Here is a 22,398-nt window from a genome sequence, read left to right on the forward strand (position 1 = left end):
CCCCATCACCTCTTCTTCTGCAGGGGATGAGGGATGAGCTGCTCGATTTTCAAGTGAAAGGAGAAAGGATAACAATAGTTACTGTACACCTGTCGTGCTAGATGTGTCTGAGTTCAAATCATCTCTGAATTCTCCCTCCAACCCTGTAGAAACTTCTATTTTTTTCCTGAGAAAGCTGAGGCCAGAGAGGTTTAATAGCTTGTCTAATGTCACCTAGTGGGTAGGTATAGCACAGGCATGAACCCAGAGTTGTCTGACTCCTAACTTCAAGGTCTTTCCTGTCTCTGTTGCTTTCTCGTGGGTGAGACTTGGACATGCCCCTCCACCTAAACAGGCTGGCTAACTAGGGAAAGGTCCACAGGAGCCTCCGTCATCCAGCAAGGAACATGGACACAGAGCTTTTTTCTCCTGGGCTCTGACACTCACAGTCAGGTGAAATGATTGTCCTCTAGAGGCTCAGACTCCCTTCTTCACAATGGCCAGAACTGGCTCCTGATGGTCCCCTAGGGTAAAAAGGGCCAGATCTGGACAGAAGGGCAGAAAAAGCAATTGGGCTGGATGTCAGCCTTCAGATGTCTGGGATGGGACTGAACTTCTTGGGGCCCCATGTATCATTCTAAATGCACCTTTCACAAGGACAGGGCTGGTAGGACCTTAGATCTCCCCAAGCCCTCCTCCACTGTTCTCAGGGGACCCAGTCCTCACTAACTCTCTGCTCTGGCCCTGGACCAGCTGGTCTCACCTGATCACAACACAGGTACCCACAGAAAACCCACAGATATCCAGGGACTAAACCAGGGGTCTCAAACTTGCGGGGGCCGCATGTGGCCCGCAGGCCGCGAGTTTGAGACCCCTGGACTAAACGATGAACCTGGAACCAGATCTGACAGCCTGAGCAATTCACCCCACCCTCACCACCTTTGAGAACACAGCAAGAGACTAATTATTCCCTAAGCTCCAACCAGAAAATGAATATCCCACCCACCCTTCCATTAGCCCCCCAGAAATTAATAAACTCATCAGATCCAACAAAGCGTCATGGCAACTATCATTCGTGCCATCTCATTGTTGAAAAGCAGTGAGGAGAAAGTGATAAACAGAGCCAGGCGCCCTGAGGCATAAGCTAAATGCCCCGCCCACTGGGCACCTACCGGGCTATGCACATGCTAGGGGTGGGCAGGAAATACAGCTGTTATCACCAACAGTATGTGGCTCTGCCTCTAGCCAAATTCCTTTGCTCCACCCCGCTCACACCTACACCCAAAACCTCCTGAAGAAACATCTGTATAATAAGCCTCCTCCACATGTCCACATGTGTGGGCTTGACTATGTGCCAAGTAATGTCTTCCCTTGGCCCTGCCGCTGTACTCCCAGTCTCAACTTCTCTGCCTTTCTACCAGTTGTACCAGGGGCCACAGAGGTTGCAGTCAAGGGAGGAGAGGGTATGGATTTGGATACCACCGCTGACAGACTATACAGCACTTGAATGCAGATAAGAAAAAGGCTGACGTGACTGTAGGAGTGCCCATCTGAGCATGCCGAGTCCAGGCTAGATCTCAGCCTCTACTTGCCTCGGAACATTGTACAATTTGCACCATGAATGGGATGGCCCCAGAGTTGGAGGACCTGGGTTTCTCTGCTTGAGAGCTGTTTGACTTTGGGTAAATTCCTTAATCCCTCTGAGCTTCAGTTTCCCTCATCTATAGAATAGGGGAGTCCAAATAGCCATTATTACCTCATAGGGTTCTTAAGGAGATTAAATGAGATGGTGTACATGCAAAGTACTATGTAAACATTCGTTAATCTAATTTTCAATGCCATTGTCTGGGACAGAAGGTGGGATCTCTTCTGTGCCCCACAGAGAGCTTTGCATTGTGGACTTTAGTGTATTAGCCGGATTAGACCCGTGTCTCAAAGTTTGGTTCTTGGACCAGCTGTATCAATGTTAGCCATGCAAATTCTCAGGTCCCTTTCCAGACTGACTAAATCATCACCTCTAGGAGTAGGACCCAGCTACATGTGTGATAACAAGCATTCTAGATGATTCTGACACAGGATAGATTAGAGCACAGCAGGAAGAGCAGCTCAGACAACACAACGTGCTGAAAAGGAAAGGCAAGGGTGTAGGGATGAATGGTGATTTGGTGCCTGCCAGGGTAAGCTCGAAAAATGTTTAAAAAGTAGCTCTCCATTGGAAAAAAAAACCCTGATCTTTAGTGTTTGCCAATTGCTGTGGTGTAAACACTTCCCCCAGGGCTGGTTTCAAGCGACTGATCTGATGTCATTGAACAAAGTTTGAGAAGAGAAGTGAACGTATAACGGGCTCTCGCTACCTGGGCAAGCTGGCTCCGGCACACCCCGACACGTGAGCTCACACAGGCTCTGTGCTGGAGGCTAGAGGTTTCTGCATACAAATTTCATTGCCTCTCCACTTTGTGAGGACAGTGAGGTCCACATAAGTTAATAATTCACTCTAGTAATAGAGCTGGCAAGTGGACAATAAAGGATTCAAAACAAGGCCAATGTGCTGCTTAATTGGGATCACAGTATTTAAAATAAATGCATACTGCTTCTAATGCTCTCAGAAAAACAATCTGATGATAGGAGTGCTTAGTCAAATGGGAAAATTTAGGTAAATATAACTGATATGGAATATATTTGCACATAGAAAGTAGCATCTATCCAACATACCCAAAGGAAATAGACTCCATATAAATTAATAATAATCTTGCTCTTTTTAGCACTAAAATTTTGGGGATTTTAATTATTTATTTTAAAGCATTATTTCAAAAAATCCTGTGTAGGGAAATGATCATTTCCGTTGTCCCCTTAAACACAGTAAGCACTTTCATGCCCCGCACATCACTATGAAGTCAGTTACTATACTGTGCCGGGATATATGTAACACGAACCGTGGGCTACTGAAGTGTGGAGCAGCCCATTTGCCTTCACTTCTGTGCTTTCCTAAGTTAATTTGCCTACTTTTCATAGTGTCTCCTCACTGTGAACTGTCTCTGCTTACTGCTATCAGGATAGCTGTCTCTGATGGCTCCTGCCCTGCCAGCAGCGGTGTTGAAGGCTCTGGGTCAGCAACCAAGGTACCAAACTTGAAAAAATTGCTGTAAGAAAAACACAGGTAAGACCTGGTGAGACCTAGGGGCTCCAGTGAATGAATCCATGGCATGCTGACGGGCTACCCGCAGTCATTTGGAAAGGCAACTACTGTACAACTGAACGAGTGTCAGAGGCCTACCTGCATGCCATCTGCCGTGTGACCCTGGGTATTCTCCAGCTGTATCTGTGCCTGACCCACACCTACATGTGCAGGGGCAACCAGCTCCTTCCTGCCAGGGTCTCTGTGCATGCCACTCCGTCTGGAACTGTCCTTGCTGCATGACAGCTCCCCCCCCCCCATGCCCCCAAACAGCCTTTTTTCAGCTAATTCACAAATTGGCCTGTTTCCAGACATAAAATTGTCTTAGAACACAGCCACGCCTGTTCATTTACATACTGGCTGTGACCGACCGTGTTCGTCCTCAACAGTAGAGTTGCAAAATCTAAATATTTACTATCTGGACTTCATAGAAGAAGTTTTCCAAAGCCGTGGGTTAATGCTTCAGGCCTCAGATTACAGATCACTCTGTCCAGGAAGCCTTTCCTTCGTCTCCCACAGTCCAACTTCTCCCCTCCTTTGTCTCCCACACTCGAACTTCTCCCTGAAGCGTGGCCTTTGCCTTCAGAACACTTAACACAAGCTCACCTTCGTCAATGACACCACTACTCGCTCCAAGCCTTGCTTACTGTGCTGCTGAGGAAGAGCCCTCCGCTATGGCCGGAGACTGCTGGTCCTGCCCAGGGCAGCCCACACACCTCTCTCATCCGCCCTAGAATCATCCACGGTTGTCATTTTGCCACCTTGTTCTCCCTCCCCCAGGTAGTTGACAAGGATTTCATCTTCAAAGCCCTGAGGTATTTCCTCGTACCCTTGCCCACGCCTGTGGGAGTGCACACGGCTCAGTAACATTTCATGTGTTATTGCACATGGCCCTGCCAGGGTCCAACTCCTTCTCTAGAGGCTGACCTAACTCCAAGGCTAGGTAAGTCCTTCTGCTGTGGAGTCAGAGTTTGCAAACACTTATCGATCCCCTTTGCATGCTGGGCACTCAGCCATGGGGCTTGCTTGTGTGAGTTTCCCTGACTCTGCAAATAACCCTGTTATTATTCCCACCTGAGACATGCAGGCACTTCAGACAAGTTTTTGTTGATTTAATCAACAAATGAATGAAATTCAGACTCAGAGATGTTAAGCGACTTGCTGAGGACCACAGATAATAGGGGGCTAAAGCTGGATTTGAACTTAAGTTCTATTTACAACAATACCATCAAGTTGAGTTTAGTGCAGGTGAAGGCTATCCCAGCCTGAGCCTTCCCACATACCTCTCTGAACACAGTAAACTTGTTTATTGGATTATATAGCTCTGAAGGAGTCAGCCTAAAAGAGTGGTCGTGGCCAAGGTCCAGGGTGGTACCTTAGGGGCTTAGAACAAGGGGAATGCAGTGTAGAACACCAGAAGTCCCAGGTTTTCTTTCCTCCTCTGCCATATCTAAGCTGTGTGACCTTGGGTGAGTCACTTAACCTCTCTGAATCTTTCTCATCTGTAAAATGGAAATGAATGAGGCTGTCTGCTGATACTATGGCATTGCTGTTGATAACCAACTGAGATAATGTGTGAAGAACATTAAGTGATTCCGTCTTAAAGCTAATCCACCATCTTAACATCTGGGTAAAACCAGACTTTGACCCCCGCCTCCTTCCTTGGGGTGATCTCTGAGATGTGTACACAGAGCTCTGGGCTGATCACACATTCCTATTAATTCTCTGTCTGGGGCAAGCCTCCCACCCTTGTTTCTCTCACTGCTCCCTGGCACCAGAGCCCGCTGGGACCTGACCCTTTGACCATCCACATATTCTCACTACTTCTAGCTAGAAAACACAGTCTGGGAGGTCAGAGGTGTGGTAATCCAGACTGCTTTCATTCTATAAGTAAGTTTCCTATTAAATTCTTTAAGCTGACTTGTCTACCCCATTCTTTGGCTTTTTGGTTTCCTTGGCATTTGGGCCCACTGTGCACACACGGCCTGTTCATGAAACAACATGTGTGACGACTTTTGATGAGCCGTAATGAACCATGAGAATGTAAGATAACAAAACTATTGTCTATCTGGCGGGAATGTAGCTGATCAGAAGTCAGGAGGTTTGGCTCCTAGGCCCACCCTGCCACTTGTGTGGCCTTCAGAAAGTCAATTTTGCTGTTTGTAAGATAAGGGTGGTCTTCCTTCCCTCTTCCCCTTATTGGGATGATCTAAGGCAATCACAGATGTGACAAAAGTTTAAAGGCCTGGCCAAATGCAAGCTCTTTTTATTTCAAATACCTGTTCTCTAGGACCATCTAAAGCTGGACAAACAACCAATGACTCACATTGTTTTAACCTCAGATTCAGGTTCGAAGTTGAAGTTCTCATTAGGAAGGATGCATATATTACATCAGCATCTCCTTGAGTACACAGAACTGACTTCAACATATATGCAGTGACAGTTGGTGTAAAACACAATGGCTAAAGACCCCAGGAATTAATGGAAACTGAGTCACAGTGTCAGAGTCTCTATAGTACAGGCGTGCACCTTGACACAGGACTAGCTAAAGGGCGTGTAAGGTAAGCCTCCATAATGATCACCCTTGGCGGGAAGGAATAATAATAATAAAAAAAAGTTCATTGAATTTAAGTCCAATATCTCCAATCATCAAAGTTTAGTTTACATAGAAGACTGGGCATGAGTAAGGGCCCGACTCAGTTCCTGAGGGGTGATCTGGGGAACAAAGGGAACTGCTGATGTTGGCTAAAGACCTCATTCTCTTAGTCAAAATATTGTCTTAGCACAAAATATGTGCTTACATGCAGAATGCTGTGAAAATCCTGGATTAAAGGACAAAGACTTTGGCAAATGTCAAAAGTGAGAGATCACAAGACCAGAAACAGTTGGGGAGACTCCACATCCCATGAATTCTACCTGGGCTTATTCAGCCTTCAACTCAGTCGGTCTGAGGCAGTGTTTGGTTCAACTGTGAATGCAACCCATTAGTGGGTTATGAAATCGATTTCATGGGTCAAGACCTGCATATAACAGATGAATGATATACCAAAAGTGGATCAGAGTGCAGCACATCCAGTAGGGTCACTACTGTTTTGTGAGGTTCAGGGTCAGTCATGCACAGGCTGGTGTCCATGTGTGTCCTAGATTGTTCTAAATGCAAGTTAGGCTAGAGAGTATGACAGTGCCTGGCACGAGGATCTGGACACCTTACCTGTTCACGACTCTATAATCAGCACTGCCCCTAGCAGAGTACCTGGAATGTAACTGATGCTCAATAAATACATTTTGGCAACACCTAGTCTAATACCTTTAGGATTGTAACTAAAGGACTAACTATAAAAGGAGTACACAGGCTAATACTTTCGAACAGTTATATGTGAGCCAGATACTGGTCTACATGCCTTACCTGTATTATCTCATTTAATCTTTCCAACCACACTACATGGAGGTTATTGCTATCTCGTTTATAGATTAGAAAACTGAGGCTTGGGTAGATTAGGCTTCTTGCCCGAAGTTCCATAATTAATGCAGATTCAAACACAGGCAGGTCCACTATGCTATCCTGTCCCCAAGCTACTAATCATATGGGACGATTGATATGTCATTCAACATTTAGTAAACACTTGCATTGCTATTGCCTATCGGCAAGTATTTACCGTGAGTGACCCTGCTGGGGAGTCCGTATTCCCGAAGTCAGTCCCTGCTTCCCCTGCCTTTGCTCTGACTCACATCTTTAGAACAGGATAATGAAATAACACTTGAGGGGCCAGGGGGCTACAGTGGGAAAAGTGAGCATTGAAATTCTAGCTTCTGGACCTGGTTTGGCCATCAACCAGCTCTGGCCTCTGAGAACCAGACCAGAGTTACCATGCTCCCCTTCAACTGGGGATGGCAGTCATCTACCCAGCATTATCTGGAATGTCACCCTTTAAGGGACACCCTTCCGAACCCCAGTTTTGATCAAGTGCCCCATCACAACGAGTCAGGCCCAGTGCCTAGAACCTTCACTGTGCAGCATTCATCACACCTGTAATCGTATAATAATTATTCAGGGTTTTTTGTTTCAAGCCCATCTCCCCTGCTTGACACTATTCCAATAGGGACGAGACTCTGCCTTGTCCCCATCCCATCCCCCATGCCCAGAATGGCATCCGTGCTCCTTGAGTGACAGCATTACTAAGTCCCCCTTGTGTTCCCAGCTCTCAGGACAGCGCCAGGCCTATGATGGGTGCTCCACAAATATCCACTGATTTGAATTATGACATTCCTTTAGGTGAGTCACTTCTTTTTAGTCTTCAGCTGCCTTACCTACGAAGAAGAATATAGCTAGCCCCTTCTGGCTCAAACATGCATTCCTGAAAATGCTGGGGACATCTATAACATGGTCTAATTTTTCAAAGTGACTTAAGACACTGGGAGAGACAGGCCTGAGAAGACCAACATAACAAGGTCTCAGATAGTGACTGCAAGGACAGGTAGGGGGGCACTGAAAACACAGCTACCCAGGCAAGGACTTGAAGCAAGTAGCCACCCACTAGAGAGACTCAAGGAAGGGCCCTGTCCCACCTGTCACAAAACCACTCCCGTTGAGCCGTATGGGGGATGCCTGTCATTCCTCGACTAGAGAGCCTAGTTTTGGAGCTGACATTGTGTTTAGTTCACGTGGAAATAAATCTAAAAGTGCTCACATATTGTAGTCTTCTTAGTTGCACGTGATTACTTACAAAGGCATAGTCGTTTCAATGAAAGGGAAGGGAGTGCTCTTCTGCTCAGACCACCCCTGAAATACTGCACATTTCTCCAGTCACCACTCTTTAAGTGGAGCATCAATACCTGGAGTGTGTTCCAAGGATACTGACCAGGAAGGTAAAGAGCCTGAATTTACATTCTAGAAAAGATAAAGGCAGTCATGGGAAGAATAGAATAAATATGTGGACTCAGGAAACAGAACTGAGGACCAAAAGGAAGAAGCTTAAAGAAAAAAGAATTCTGCCCAACAGATGGAAGAACTTCCGACAAAGAGAAATTTCCCAAATGGACTATGCTGTCCCTATACGTAGTGAGTTCCCCAACACTGGGAGCAATCAAGAACCTTATGAGATAGCATTTGCACGCATCCAAGCATTTGAGTACAATACTAGTCTAGAGGACTTTTATTATTCCTTTCATCCCTGGAAGTATAGGATCTAGACTCTACTTTGACATCAGGGAACTAAAAGGAAGGACAGGGCATCAGGGTAGTGGAGGTCCTCGGGCATTGTGAGAAAACAAGCGTATAGGAGTACAGGGTGGTGAAGGCAGAGAGAGAAGGCCGCTGTAGGAAAATGTCAGCTACCCATAAGCTTGCTCAATCCTGGTCTTCTCTTCTGGCTGAAACTCACTATAGTTTGAGTCCTGTTATTCACAGTAGTTCTGTTCCATTGAGTTGCCACAAACACTGAATCAGAAAATACTGAATCATTGCTCCTAAGGGAAAAACAGGTTTAGATTCCTATGAGTCTCTGGCCACATTTTCATCAATCAATACATAACCTTGTTTTATGTGTTACTGTTTACAGACACTTATTTAATGAATATTGTTGACTCATTTATATTGAACAACAGCACTACAACTCATGCCTGAATGATTCTTTTCTAATACTTGTATTTTCTCTGTAACAAATGTCACAGCTTTCTTGTACTTAGAAACACTAGACAACACTTGAGCACTAAGTTTGGGGGTCATTTTAAACAGCAGAATCACCAAGAGAAAGCAAAAAAAAAAAAAAAAAAAAAAGGTGAAAGAGATGACGCAAAATAAGCCACGAAAAAGAAAATTGTCGACACTATGAGAGCCAAGACAAGAACATCACTTTTTCCATGTGGCTGGAACATACCTTCTGCCAACTCAAGTTTTTCACTGCACTGTGCATGTCTAAGAAAGTGTCCTAAGTATCAATTTGGGGGGTTATACAGAGAGATATTAGTGGTAGACGAATTTGCAAATAGGAAATCCATCTATAGGGAGGATCCACTGTACTCTGTGCAAGAATGTTTGGCTTTTGCCAAGATGTGTTCAGACTGCCATCCTGTATGCTCAGCCTCCGGGATGTGAAGTAGAATTTGGTCTAGCCTTCGCTATGGCCCTTGTCAAAGAGAACAAACCTACAAGTGGCTGTTTCCAGGTACTCCAGGGACAGGTAAACACTGTCTAGGGCAGGACAGGAGCTCAGTTCACCCCAGTCAGCACTGACTAGATATGCCACCTCCAAGTGATGCTTTCAGGGATTTAATGAACTCTTTCACTAGCTCAGATTTCAGAAGGTAAATTACCCTGAGTAGGGCCATGAGGATGCTCCAATCACCCTTCTTTTTGGACAGAGTACTGATTCTAATCGTTTCTTTTGCCTCCGTGCCGATTCCATCTTTTTTTCTTCTTCTTTGGTCAAAAGTCACATAAACTGTCTTCCAAACATTTTGGGGAGTGATCACTCAGGTGGGTGGCAGTCTGTAAATACGAAGACTCAGTTGCACATCCCTCTCTCACTCACCTCCCACAAGATAAACGTTATTTCAAATTCACTGCAGAGGAGACAATTTATCAGAGAGCTCAGGCCTGCTCGAGCTTTTTTTTTTTCATCTGACAAGAAAATTACTGCCAACAAAGATGGCACAGTCAGGGCAGAGAGAGTTCTTCATCTGTTAAGCTCACCAGGTAGAGAAGAATCTTGGGAAAGCCGTTGTGCTAACAAAATAACTTCAAGCTCTGAGCAGCAGAGGCCAACTTAATGAATGGTTCTAATGAGGCATGTGGGTGGAAGGAAGCTGGTTACCGCCCATCCTCCAGGAGTCAGTAGAATGCTGGAGGGCCGGCCAAGCTGCAGAGCTAAGCTCTCAGGGACGAGCTGAGAATGGCTCTTTGCTGCTCCGCAATGGGTGCAGGCTTGCAGGTGGGAGACAGTGTGTGCTCTAGGAAATTTGCCGACGAAGCTGACAAGCAGGAAGACCCTGTGCTTCGGGAGAAAGAGGCAGCCATACGGGAACTAGAGAGGTTTTACTTTGAGGATGTCAGCACTCTTGTCCGAGCAGGGCCATGTCAGACAAGCTCTAGATGGGCTGTAGGCTCTCCCAGGAGCAACCATGACATCTGGTTCTTGCCTTCACACCCAGCCAAAGCGACAGTAAAGTGAAACAGGTGACACTGCCATGTTCGAGAGTGGAGGAAGGACAGATATACGGAACGGAGGAAGAAGAGAGATAGGGGAAAGGGAACGCCCTGAAGAATTCATCCCGAAGCAGGGAGAGCCTAGTAGCAGAATTTATTTCCAGCAAACATGGCTGGCCTGGACTGGTCTTTGCAGCCTTGTTACAGGGCTCTGGGGTTGCAGCAGGAGTAACGTGAGCAGGTGACTCAGCCCTGCCTTGTCTTTCTCTCTGCCCTGAACCCACAAGACTCCAGGAATACTGCATACAAAGACAGAGAAATATATATACAGTCATCTCTGTGACAGATGACATATCTAAAAGTTGCACAATATAGTAGAATCCTCAAAGCACATCTATAAACAATATTTTATTTTCTTCTCACAATAATAAAATGATGCACATAAAGCGGGTATTATGACAGCCATCCCGTTTTTTACTGCAGAAGTAATTGAGGAACAGAGTGCAGGAACTGTGAGAGCTGCCCTTGGCCCTGAGTCTTCCCACTTCCCCACGGTGCCTGTTGCTGCCCAGAGCCCCTCACCCCCCCGGAGTCTCCTCTCCCCTTGGCCTGCCTGCCTTCACTCTCCACACCTCTGGCCTGTGGCCTGCTCCACGTCTCATCAGACCTGACAGATGCAGGCTGCTTCAGGGAACTAATTTAGTCGCTCAGCCTCTTCCAGCTCTCCCAGGCATGAGCTGGCTAAAGAGGTACAAAAAGGAGTCACTCAGAACTGGCAACCTTCCCCAGGCTGAGCTCAGGCTGGGTGCATTGGGCATATTACAAGAAGTAGATTTAAAATGCAGCACTTAAAACACCCTGCTCCTCTGCCCAAAAGCAGCCCTCCACTGAACATGTAAGTAGCTATCATTTGTTTGCAGGCTGGTGTGTGAATAAGCTCCTATAGTCAGTGAATTTGCCGACGAAGCTGACAAGCAGGAAGACCCTGTGCTTCGGGAGAAAGAGGCAGCCATACGCGAACTAGAGAGGCAGGCGGTTGAGAAAGCCCTCAGATTATATACCCTTCCAAAGTCAGCTCATCTGCCCGCTGGCTGTCGTCCTGGGGGCGGCCAGGTGAGCCAGACGCTCTCACAGGGGGAGGTACATAATAGACTTTTAATTAACTAGAGAAATATTGCTGTTGGAGGAAGGAAAGAAAATGTTAAGGGAGAAATGAATCAATGATTTGAGGGGCCATCCACTCGAATTTTCAAGTTTCTGTTGCCAATGGGGAGACTTATGAGAAATCTCCCTTTGTAAGCACGGGCAGCGAGATATTGCTAAAGGGAGGGAGCAAGGAAACCAGACAGTACCGAGCATACTAAACTGGGGAGCTGAATTCGATGGCAAGCCTGCTTCACTAGGAAGTTGCAGCATTCACAGGCTCCCCTGTAATGCAGGGGACCTCTGTGTCCTCTGCCCTGGGGACCTGATCCAGGAAGCAGGCAGGAAGGATCTGTATTGGTCATTACCAGAGGGAGAAATTAAAACAGCTGGCAAAATTCCTGAGCTGGGCGCATGCCCAGTAGAAACTAAGCTGTCACACGCAGATGTCCCTTGCACAGTAGGAATCAAGGTGATGACCATAAGGAGCAGAGCCTAGCCTGGGAAAAGGATCTGATTGGATAAGGGACACAGAACCCCAGAAGATCTAGGAAATGGACTGGTTAGGGAAAGGATCCGACACAAGCCCGCAGAGGACTGGGAACCTGGTTAGTTTGAAAAAGCACCTGGTCCTTCCCAAGCCCGAGATAATGTAATCCAAGTTTAACAAAGCTCTCTCTCTCTCTCTCTCTCTCTCTCTCTTTCTCTAAACACATGCTCTCCCCATTTGTACGCATTTTCTCTCCATAGCGGCCATGCAGTCTAGCTGCTGCCTGGGGTCCAGCAGCCACGTGGACTCCAAGTGCGAGTCTGGGTATGGCAACACAGAACCAGGCAAAGTGCAGCCGGGAGCAAAGGCTATGCTGGCCGGACAAGGACAAAGGTTACAGTGGACTAAGCTTGGGCATGGCACAGAATTTTTTGTTTTTGTTTTTTTGGTTTTTTTGTTTTTGTTTTTTTTTCTTTTTTGTATTTTTCTGAAGCTGGAAACGGGAAGAGATAGACAGACTCCCGCATGCGCCCGACCGGGATCCACCCGGCACGCCCACCAGGGGGCGATGCTCTGCCCACCAGGGGGCGATGCTCTGCCCCTCCGGGGCGTCGCTCTGCGGCAACCAGAGCCACTCTAGCGCCTGGGGCAGAGGCCAAGGAGCCATCCCCAGTGCCCGGGCCATCTTTGCTCCAATGGAGCCTCGCTGCGGGAGGGGAAGAGAGAGACAGAGAGGAAGGAGGGGGGGGGGTGGAGAAGCAAATGGACGCTTCTCCTATGTGCCCTGGCCGGGAATCGAACCCGGGTCCCCCGCACGCCAGGCCGACGCTCTACCGCTGAGCCAACCGGCCAGGGCGGCACAGAATTTTTTGACACTAGCCTTTGTTCTGGGCCTGATGAAGACAAGGTTGGACTTCTCCCACAGTGGGACAGACCGGAGATGAGACATAGGGAATCTGGGTGTCGCCATTTATTTCAACCCCAATATATCTTACCACTAAAACTCATCCTCCCATGCATGGGGCCCCAGAAATGCTTTTCTCATGACTCTTTGGAAGGATCCCATTTCCACCAGCAACACCTTAACAAATTGGCAAGCAGTGGCTTTAGAGAACTCTCACGACAAAATCTTAGGGCTCTGGTGTCCTGCACCATGTAAGGCCATTACAGCCAGAAAATATGTATTCCTTGCACACCCCTCGGGGCCCGGCACTGAGCTCTTCACCTGTCCCTCCTTCACTGGCAGGCCCTTTCTCTCAGCCGGGCAGTGGGGTCTGCACTCAAGGAGGCCTCAGCCGGAGTGATGACTGTGAGAACGCTACAGGAGAGACGGGCAGAGAAGCGTATAAATAGAGCATCTGATGACTTCCTGGGGAAGGCTCTCGGAGCCGAGGCCTGGAGATGTGAGCGAGAGTAGCCAGGTGAGGGATAGAATGCACACGGAGACCTGTGCACTGGGGCACAGGCATGGGGTGCAAAACCACCTGGTGTGTCCAAGGCTGACACACTATTTAGTGTTGCTGGGGTAGAGCATCTAAGGGGACACGGCCCGGAAGAGGCTCAAAGGCAGGCCCGGCCCAGCACGTGAGTGACAGGCTTGCTGTGAAGCTGCCACTCTGCCAGGAAAGCAGAGAGGGGCCACCATGGGGTTTTAAGCCCAGGAAGGACACACTCCCAACTGTCTTCTCTGGTGGGGAAGTTGGACTAGATGGCCTTTTGGGTCTCCTTCAACTCTAAGCATTTGTGATATTCCATGAGGCACTGTCAACTGTTTAAAACCTCATGACGATTCCCCTTCACCTGGCTCCTTAATTAAAGGAATAAACAGGTGACTTCTCAGTCACTTTCGAAGCAGCCCCCAAAGGACCCATCGTTTTTCCCCCTCCCTCCACTCAAGGATCTGCTGCCTCCGAGTTTTCTCATTAAAGGCAAAGTCACTCCGATGGTTCTCAGAGGAGAAATGGCCCACCAAGCAGCCTCCCCGGCCTTCCCACTCTCACCAGGTCTGTCCCACAGCCCGGGAGATGGCATCTGATGCTCCTGATTTCTAGCAGTCACCTCCCACCTCGTGCTCTGAGCCGGGTCCCACAAATGCAGCTTCACAGGATTGTCATACATATGGCAAACTCCTTCCTTCAAATCAAAAAATGTGCTAGGCAAACTAAGAAAAGAATCCATTTACAATTGCATTAAAAAAATATTAAATACCTAAGAATGAATTTAACCAAGGAGGTAAAAGACCTGGAGTTGGAAAATTAGAGCACACTGAAGAAAGAAATCGAACATATAAATAAATGGAAGAAGACACAAGCTCGTGAATACATATAATTATCATTAAAAGCAATCTACAGAGTCAATGCAATTTCTATCAAAAAAATCAAAAGCATTTTTCAGAACTAGAACAAATAATCCAAAAATTTTTATAGAACCACAAAAGACCTCTAGTAGCCACAGCAACCTTAAGAAGAACAAAGTCAGAGGTATCATGCCACCAAATATCAAACTGTACTACAAGGCCGGAACAGCATGGGACTGGCATAAAAACAGATCCAGATCAATGGAACAGAAGAGAGAGCCCAGAAATAGACCCATGTCTATATGGTCAATTAATATTTGACAAAAAAAGGCAAGAACATTCAATGGGGTCATAAAGTCTATTCAATAAATGGTGCTGGGAAATTAAAAAGATACATGCAAAAAAATAAAATTAGACTAGCTACTTATACCATATTACAAGAGTAAACTCAAAGTATATTGAAGACAAATAAGACTTGAAACCATGAAACTCCTAGAAGAAAACATAAGTAGTAAAATCTCTGACATTTCTCTGACATATATATTAAATATCTCCTTGGGTAAGGAAAACAAAGGAAAAATAAACAAATGAAACTACATCAAACTAAAAAGTTTACCTGCAGCAAAGCAAACTAATCATCAACAAAATAAAAAGACAACCTACTGAATGGAAAAAGATATTTATCAATGACACATCCAATAAGGGGTTAATATCGAAAAATTTATAAAAAAACTTTTACAACTCATCACCAAAATACCAAACAATTCAATTTAAAGAAGGGCAGAGGACCTGAACAGACACTTCTCCAAAGAGGACGTACAGATGGCCAACAGACATATGAAAAGATGCTCAGCATCACTAATCATCAGAGAAATAAAACTACAATCACAACGAGATACCACCTCACATCTGTCTAAATGACTATCATCAACCGTTCCACAAATAACATGTTGGCGAGGAGGTGGGGAAAAGAGAACCCTGGTGCACTATGGGTGGGATTGAAAATTGGTGCAGTCACTAGAGAAAGCAGTGTGGAGGGCTCTCAAAATTAAAAATAGAACTGCCCTTTGACCCAGCAATTTCAATTCTGGCTTATATATCCAAAAGACTAATTGGAAACCCAAAACACTAATTGGAAAGAATATATGCACCCCGATGTTTATTGCATCATTATTCACAGTAGCCACGATATGGAAACAGCCCCACTGCCCGGTGAAGACAAGTGGATATAAGAGTAGCGGTGCAACTATACACAACGCAATATCACTCAGCCACAGAAAAGAATGAAGTCTTACCATTGGGGACAGCGCGGAGGGACCTAGAGAGTATGATGCCCAGTGAAATAAGTCAGACAGAGAAAGACAAGCACTGTATGATTTCACTTGTATGAGAAATCTGAAGAGCAAAATAAACAAACAAAACAGAAACCGACTCACAGACCTAGAGAACAGACTGATGGTTGCCAGAGGGGAGGGAGATTGTGTGGTTGGGTGGAAAGGGTGAAGGTATTAAGAAGTACAGATTGGAAGTCACAAAACAGTCCCGGGGATGCAAAGTACAGCATAGGGAATACAGTTAATAATACTGTAATAAGTATGTGTGCTGCCAGGTGGGTACTTTAAATATCGAGGGGACCACTTTGTAAAGTGTATGATTGTCTGACCACTCTGCCATACGCCTAAAAGTAATAGAAGATAGTATTAAATGTAAACTGTAATTGAAAAATAAATTTAGCCCCGGCTGGATAGCTGTGGAGCGTTGTCCCGGAGCTCGGAGGTTGCGGCTCAATTTGGTCAGGGCACATTCTGGAGGAGCTCGATGTTCCTGTCTTTCTCTCCCTGCCTTTCTCAAAAGAAGTAAAATAAAATAAAAAGAAAGAAAATGTATCAGACAGTAGTGATCATGACACTCTCAGAGCAGCTTGCTCCCCTGGCCACCTGTCTGAGCCCTGAGGGCTGTTCTCTCCGGTGCAGATGGGACCCGCGCTGTCACAGAGGCTCATAATCAGCGGGGCTCAGGGAGAGGGCACGAATGCCGGGTGGGACGTCTCCGTGGAGAGAATGGCACCCTCCTCACTGTCCCTCAACATCACATGTGGGCAACGGCAGCACAGTCTCTATCTGACAAGGTGTTTTCAGTTGTTCTTTGTTTTCCTTTGAAGCAGGGGAAGATGTCTGGAGGTGGGAACAGGAGGTGATCCCATCAGCGAGTCTGCTAAACTTGCTATCAAGTAACAGAAGACGCGTCCTGGTGTTCCAGCTCAGAAAGCCGTGATAATAAAAGCAGCTGCCTTTTATGCTACTCAAGAGAGCTGTCAAAGCCAGCTCTACTCGCCACAGACACTGGACAATCTCAGACATCCCCGGAAAAGGGGCAGACATGCCTGCATGAACGCTTCTGTCAGCGAGGATGCGGGAGAGATTAGAGAGGGGCAGCCTGTCCACCCAGCCATGGGTGGCACCTGCAGGAACTTCAGGAAGTCGGAGCTGGGTTCCCTGAAACTTCTAGAGGATGCTGGATGCCTGGCTTCGTGGTTTGCAAGGGTGACTCACAGAAACCCTCTCTTGTATCCTGCCTCCGGTTAGAACTACACCCAAGTCCTTCCAGAAAACCAGCCCCTTGGAGAGCTGAGTTGTCAGCTTAGGGAAAAACAAAATATGGCTATCAGTGCATAAGTTTTTACATAGCCACCCGGCCAGTTCTGCCGATTTCTCCATCTCCATAGGAACGAAGTTAAATGGACCAGATTTCCAAGAAAAAGGTGAATTCGGGGCTGGTTTCTATGAAAAGATCATGTGAAAATAATCCTGTGTATTTGAGGAGGGGAGCAAGTAGAAAAATTAACTGACTCTGGGGCCCAGAGTTTTTAATGGATAAAATATTTGGAGACTAATTCTAGGAAGCAATTAATGTAGTTAATAGAAATTGAGTGTTTGGAATGAGGAAGGCGAGAGCCACAGTGCTCTCAGCCCTGTGCCATTTAGCCCCATCCGGAGTGTGGTCCCCAATCTGGGCCTCGCGTTCTAACTGAGACCTAGACAAACCAAAAAGCATTAGTGGTAAGAGATCTGGAGACCGAGTTGCATTGGGAACAGCTATGGGGAAGAAAAGAATCAGAGGGCAGAACACGTCTGTTGGCTGCCATTGTTGCCTTTCCAAAAGATGATGAGCCCTTGCAGGGCTATATGATTCATTAATCCTGCATTCCCAGTCCTGGACACGGAGTCTGTACTCAACATTTTTATGCTAAATTTTTAGAATGAATGAAGTGAAATCAAACCATTTTCAAATACATGAAGCACTGGTAAAAAACAAACGAACAAACAGAAAGCAGGGTAGGGTTGCATCCAGACAGGGTAAGGTTGTTGTCCAGACAGGAAGAAGGAGGATCAGAGGCAGATTTTGATCAGTGCCTAGAATGTGTCCCTTGGGAGGGGTGTGTCCCTTGGGAGGGATAAGTCCCTGCCCAGTATAGGCTCAAGGGACACTGTGAAGAACATACTTGTGTTGTATTGGAAGATTAGACTAGAGGCCTTGAAGGATTCTTCCAGCACGTTCTAGGGCCATGTGCAGAGTGAAGAGACCTCGGACTTTGAAGACAGGTAGATCTGGACTCGGTCTTTAAGTCTGTGATTAACAAGCTGTATGGATGTGGACACATTGCTTGATCTTGCCCTGTTTCAGTTTCTCTCCCTGCAGGATGGAGAGAGTAGCATCTATGCATGGTTGATAAAAAAAAAAGATGAGAAATTTTAAATACATATGCACACCACTCAGCACAGTGCATCATGTAGGAAATGCCCAATAAATGTTAGCTATTCTTACTATTAGGTCAGTAGAGTCAATTTTCTAGCTAATCACAGGACAAGCAGGAGAGAGTGCCATGCAGATCTAGTGTCAATAGTCCTGGGTTTGGCCGGGCCAGACGTTGAAAGGCTACCATCTCCACTGCACAGAGAAAGAAGCGCGATAGCCCCGTTGTGATAGACAGTGAGCCAATGAAAATGTCAAGCTCTGCCTTGTTAGCCAGAGACGTCAGATCCCCACCTCCCTCCTCAGCCTTCCCTCTCCCACAGGCTTAATTAGAGCCTGTTAAACCATTTCAGATCCTCAGATGAAAGACGTGCTCATCTTATTACAGCCCTAACAAAGTCGCTTGGGGGCTGCTCAGAATCTCTGATCCTTAGACCAAGTTAAATGAAAGAAATAAAGGGCCCTCTAATGCTGAACTTTTTTTTTTTCCCTTGCCTCTTTCAAGTATTTCTCTAAAATCAGGAAGGGAGATGATACTATTCCAATATTATCTAGGACGTCTTCTCAGGACTGGGAAGGGAGAGAGTATGAGATGAAGGAGAGGGGTCTCACACAGGCCACAGCTGGGGGATGGAGCTAGAGAACCTGGCGGCAATGTGTTGGCTTCTACACCCTAACTAGGCGATAAGGAGATGACCCAGGTTCAGAAATGTCACGTCCAGGACACAATAGAGAACATCTTTCCCCAAATAGTCTTCAGCGGAAGTGCCACAGAGTCCCAAGATGGACAAACCCTCTCCAAACAGAATCAAAGTAGTAATTTTTTAAATGGTATAAAATAACCCCTGAATTCTGAAAGACCACTTTTGAAATTGTAATAATCCCTTAATCAGTCACCAGTAGGGACCATGATATTCAGTTCAGGCATTTTACCAAGTACAACCCACTGAGGCCTGCATGGTGCTTTCTAATAATCAAAACTAGCTCTTCATAGTCAGTCGTCCAGACAGGAAGAAGGAAGAAAAAAAAAATCCAAATGAGAAGACACCATCACTAGAGAAAGCCCAGCCCAGCAGGTCCTTGGGAGTCAGGGGCCCTCCTGGTTTGCAGCAGATAAGAGCAAAGCAGGAGAACTGAGTGTAATGTTTTAATGAGGATAGAGGAGACTTAGGGACCCCAGAAAGTGAAGAAAGCCAAGAGTAGGAGACACATGAGCATGGGCTTTGCAGTTGGACAAACCTGGGCATGGATTCCAGCTCTGCTCACAGTCCTTGCTAACAGTCTACTTGGGCCAAGCTCCTTCCTTCCCTGGGCTTCCGTTTCCTCATTTGTGAAATGAGGGTTTATCTACCTTGGAGGTCTGCTCTCCAGATCAGTCATGACCTGTACAAAGTGACCATGTGATATCTGGTACACAGAGGTACTCAAGAGATGTCATTTCCCTGCTCCTGCTAACTCTCCCTTCCCCTGCCAGCGTCACCCTGGATGGAATTGGGACCATATCAGAGCAGAGATATTGACATTCCTCCCATGCTGGATGAGCAGCACCATTCATTATCACTCCTCAATCAGCAGGGGAAGGACAGGTGTCAGGAGGTGAAGACTGGGCCGGTGACTGGGACGGAAGCTGAGGAGCAGTACTGTGAAGCTACATCTGTGTCCACAGACATCTTGCAAAGTTGTCATTGGTACTTACAGAACCCGAGCCAGCCAGGAAAGCAGTAGGACAGTCACCAGGTTTGTTGAAGAAAGGTGGGTGATAAAAAGGATTATCGTAATCCACTTCATAAATCCAGTCAGGAGTGTGTGCCCCTTCGTGCAGCTGAAGGTCAAAAGCACAGACCCCTTTAATGGTCAATTATGCAGCAGATTCCATTCAACGTCAGCTCAGAATGATGGGGGTGAGATGCAGAGAGGTCAAGGAGGAGTTCTATGCAGAGAGGCTGCAGTTGACCGACATTCTTCTCCAGGGCATATCTGTCAAAGCGTAATCTGTGGACCACCAGCATTATAATCATCTATCTGGGTGGTGGTTAAGAATATGCAGATTCTTGGAATGCACCCAGTTTTACTAAGTCAGAGATGTGGGGCCTGGAAATGTGCATTTGAACAAGCACCACTGGTCCTTCTTGTGCACACCTCGGTTTGAGCAGCCCCACCCTACCCCAACACTGCGTGCTGCCGGTGATGGTGCTCCTTAATCCTGTGGCCAGGAAGCTGAGAAAAGCCAGCCTGAGTGGCAGCTTCTGGAGGAGCAGTTACGTTGAAGAGGTGCTTTGAGTTTAATCAGCTGTCATTCAGGTGGAGGTAGGATCAGGGCCACCAGCCAACTCGACCACCGCAAGTGTTGCCTGATGGAAGGGGTCCCAGAAGTGGGCTCTTCTCAGGGAACACTCGGAAAGCAGGGGTCCAAGCCAACAGCAGTTTCTCAAAGCCTTCGATTGGGCTTTCCACGGAGTGGGTCTGGGGTTTGGCGTGAGTGTTATGTTGTCCTAACTATTGCTTTTCCACACAGCTATCTCCACAGGCTCACTTCCATATCCTGTTTTATTTCTTTTCCTGCAACGCTAATCACTACTGACATCATATATTTGTTTGCCTACTGTCTATCTCTAGAATCATGTCCACAACCACAGACACTTTGCCCATCTGTTTAACCTGTGCCCAGAATCGAACCTGGCACACAGGAGGCAAGGCACTCACCCGATACTTCCTGAAATAATGAGAGTGTTCTTGACTTCCCAACCTCCCAGCGTATTGGAGCTCAGGGAGAAGTCTGCCTGATAATTTCCCCACAGTCTGACTGCTTCATTTGTTCAGGAAAGTATGAGCCCAAGGGCACGATTTGAGTTTAATAACCCCAAGCTTCACTTAATTTTTTGTGTCAGTCTCCCCTCTGCCCCCAGACTGTGAGCTCTCTTCCCATGTGGGGACAGTGCCTGTCTCAGCTCTGACACACCGTGCAGGCTCAGCAAATGGCAGTGAGGTGAATGAAATGACCACTTCGCGAGACTCGGCCCGTAGTGTCAGCCACCTACGGAACCCTGGCCTCATCCAGGAAGTTACGAAGAACAGTGGCAGTTGTCATTGCTTCAAGATCACATCGCTCTGGCCCAGGCTGTGAGCTGTTCACACGGCTGTCACCAGGACCTGAGGCTCTTTTCTCTCTGTCTGGGGCCCTTTCCCTTTCCATTCTGTGATCCGAGAAGGGTGACCTGGCCTCATGGGGCAGCGTAGTCAGTGTCTTCCCAGAAGGAATTCAGTGGGGGTTTGTGAACCTCCCAGATACGGGCACAGAGCGGCAGGCGACAGGTGTGCGGGCCCCTACAGCGCTATCCCAGGGCACCACCAGAAACACCGGGAGCCCTAGCCTAGGGCTACCCAGGCAAACTCTTGGCAGGCAGAGTCTAAAAAATCTGCATTTCTTACTAAACTACCAAGGCCATGTTGATGCCTGATTTATCAGAACGGCTAAGAACCTGGGCTGCACAGTTAGAGGAATTTGAGTTCAAAACCAGCTGTCATGACTAATTTGTTCCAGGCCAAGTCAGTCCATCTCCTCAGTTTCCCCACTTATAAAATAGGGGTTAATAAAAAGCACCAGCTTCGCAGAGTCACATGAGAAAATACATACGATACACTTCATGGGATACGTGGAAACGGCAATGACATTGATGACAATGACGATGATGACAAGTAATAAGATGATGGTGAAGAAGATGAGTCATAATAATGTCCTAGAAAGCGGTGGCATGTCCCTTTGCTCAGCTACTCTGACAGCTAAGAAGCTCTTCATACGGCTGCTCCCTGCCGTAATTAGCGCACCACTTGCTATTTCTCAGACTTTCCTGAGGCTGAAGAAGGGCGGGGCTAAAGACAGAGAGGTGATTATCAGGGTGATAGGAGGTTGGAAAATGTTCAGAGAGGCCATGGAGCGGCTGTCCGAATCCCTGTTTCTTCTGATGTGACAGAATTGAAGAAAAGGAGAAGAACGCGAATGGAAGGAGAATAAGGAGAAAAGTAGGGGGTGGAAAGAAGCTACAAAGGGCAAAACACCGCTAAGTTGACCGGAGACGATGGCAGCAGATGGGGGAGGGGCATCACTGGCATGGTGGGGGTTGGTCAGAAAGAGCTGACAGGAGAGACTTGGCCATCCATTCCAATCTAAAGAAATTCCTCAGCCCCCAGGGGATCTGATCTGTGTCTAACCTGGATTCTAACAATGATTCCAGGGTTACAACAAGATTCAGGAAGTAGAATAATCCAAAATAGTGGCCAAGGCTTGGGAATTCCTTCTTTCATGGCAGCCCCTTGCCTCCCCTCTCCCCATAATAAAGCGTGTTTGCCTCCTTCTGGTATTTTGCTGGGGCTGCAGCCCCTTGACCCACATGGGCTGAACCTCGTGGCAGGAAGGGGGA

At 46.9% G+C, this 22,398-nt stretch overlaps 1 protein-coding gene across 1 annotated transcript in view; it reads right to left on the minus strand.

Annotated features, from left to right (window-relative positions):
- The window catches only part of GRIK4 (glutamate ionotropic receptor kainate type subunit 4), a 375,204-nt gene that overhangs the window by 77,473 nt on the left and 275,333 nt on the right, over window positions 1–22,398 (minus strand). The window lies entirely within an intron of this gene.

Source organism: Saccopteryx leptura, chromosome 2 (assembly GCF_036850995.1).
Source record: "Saccopteryx leptura isolate mSacLep1 chromosome 2, mSacLep1_pri_phased_curated, whole genome shotgun sequence".
NCBI lineage: Eukaryota > Metazoa > Chordata > Mammalia > Chiroptera > Emballonuridae > Saccopteryx > Saccopteryx leptura.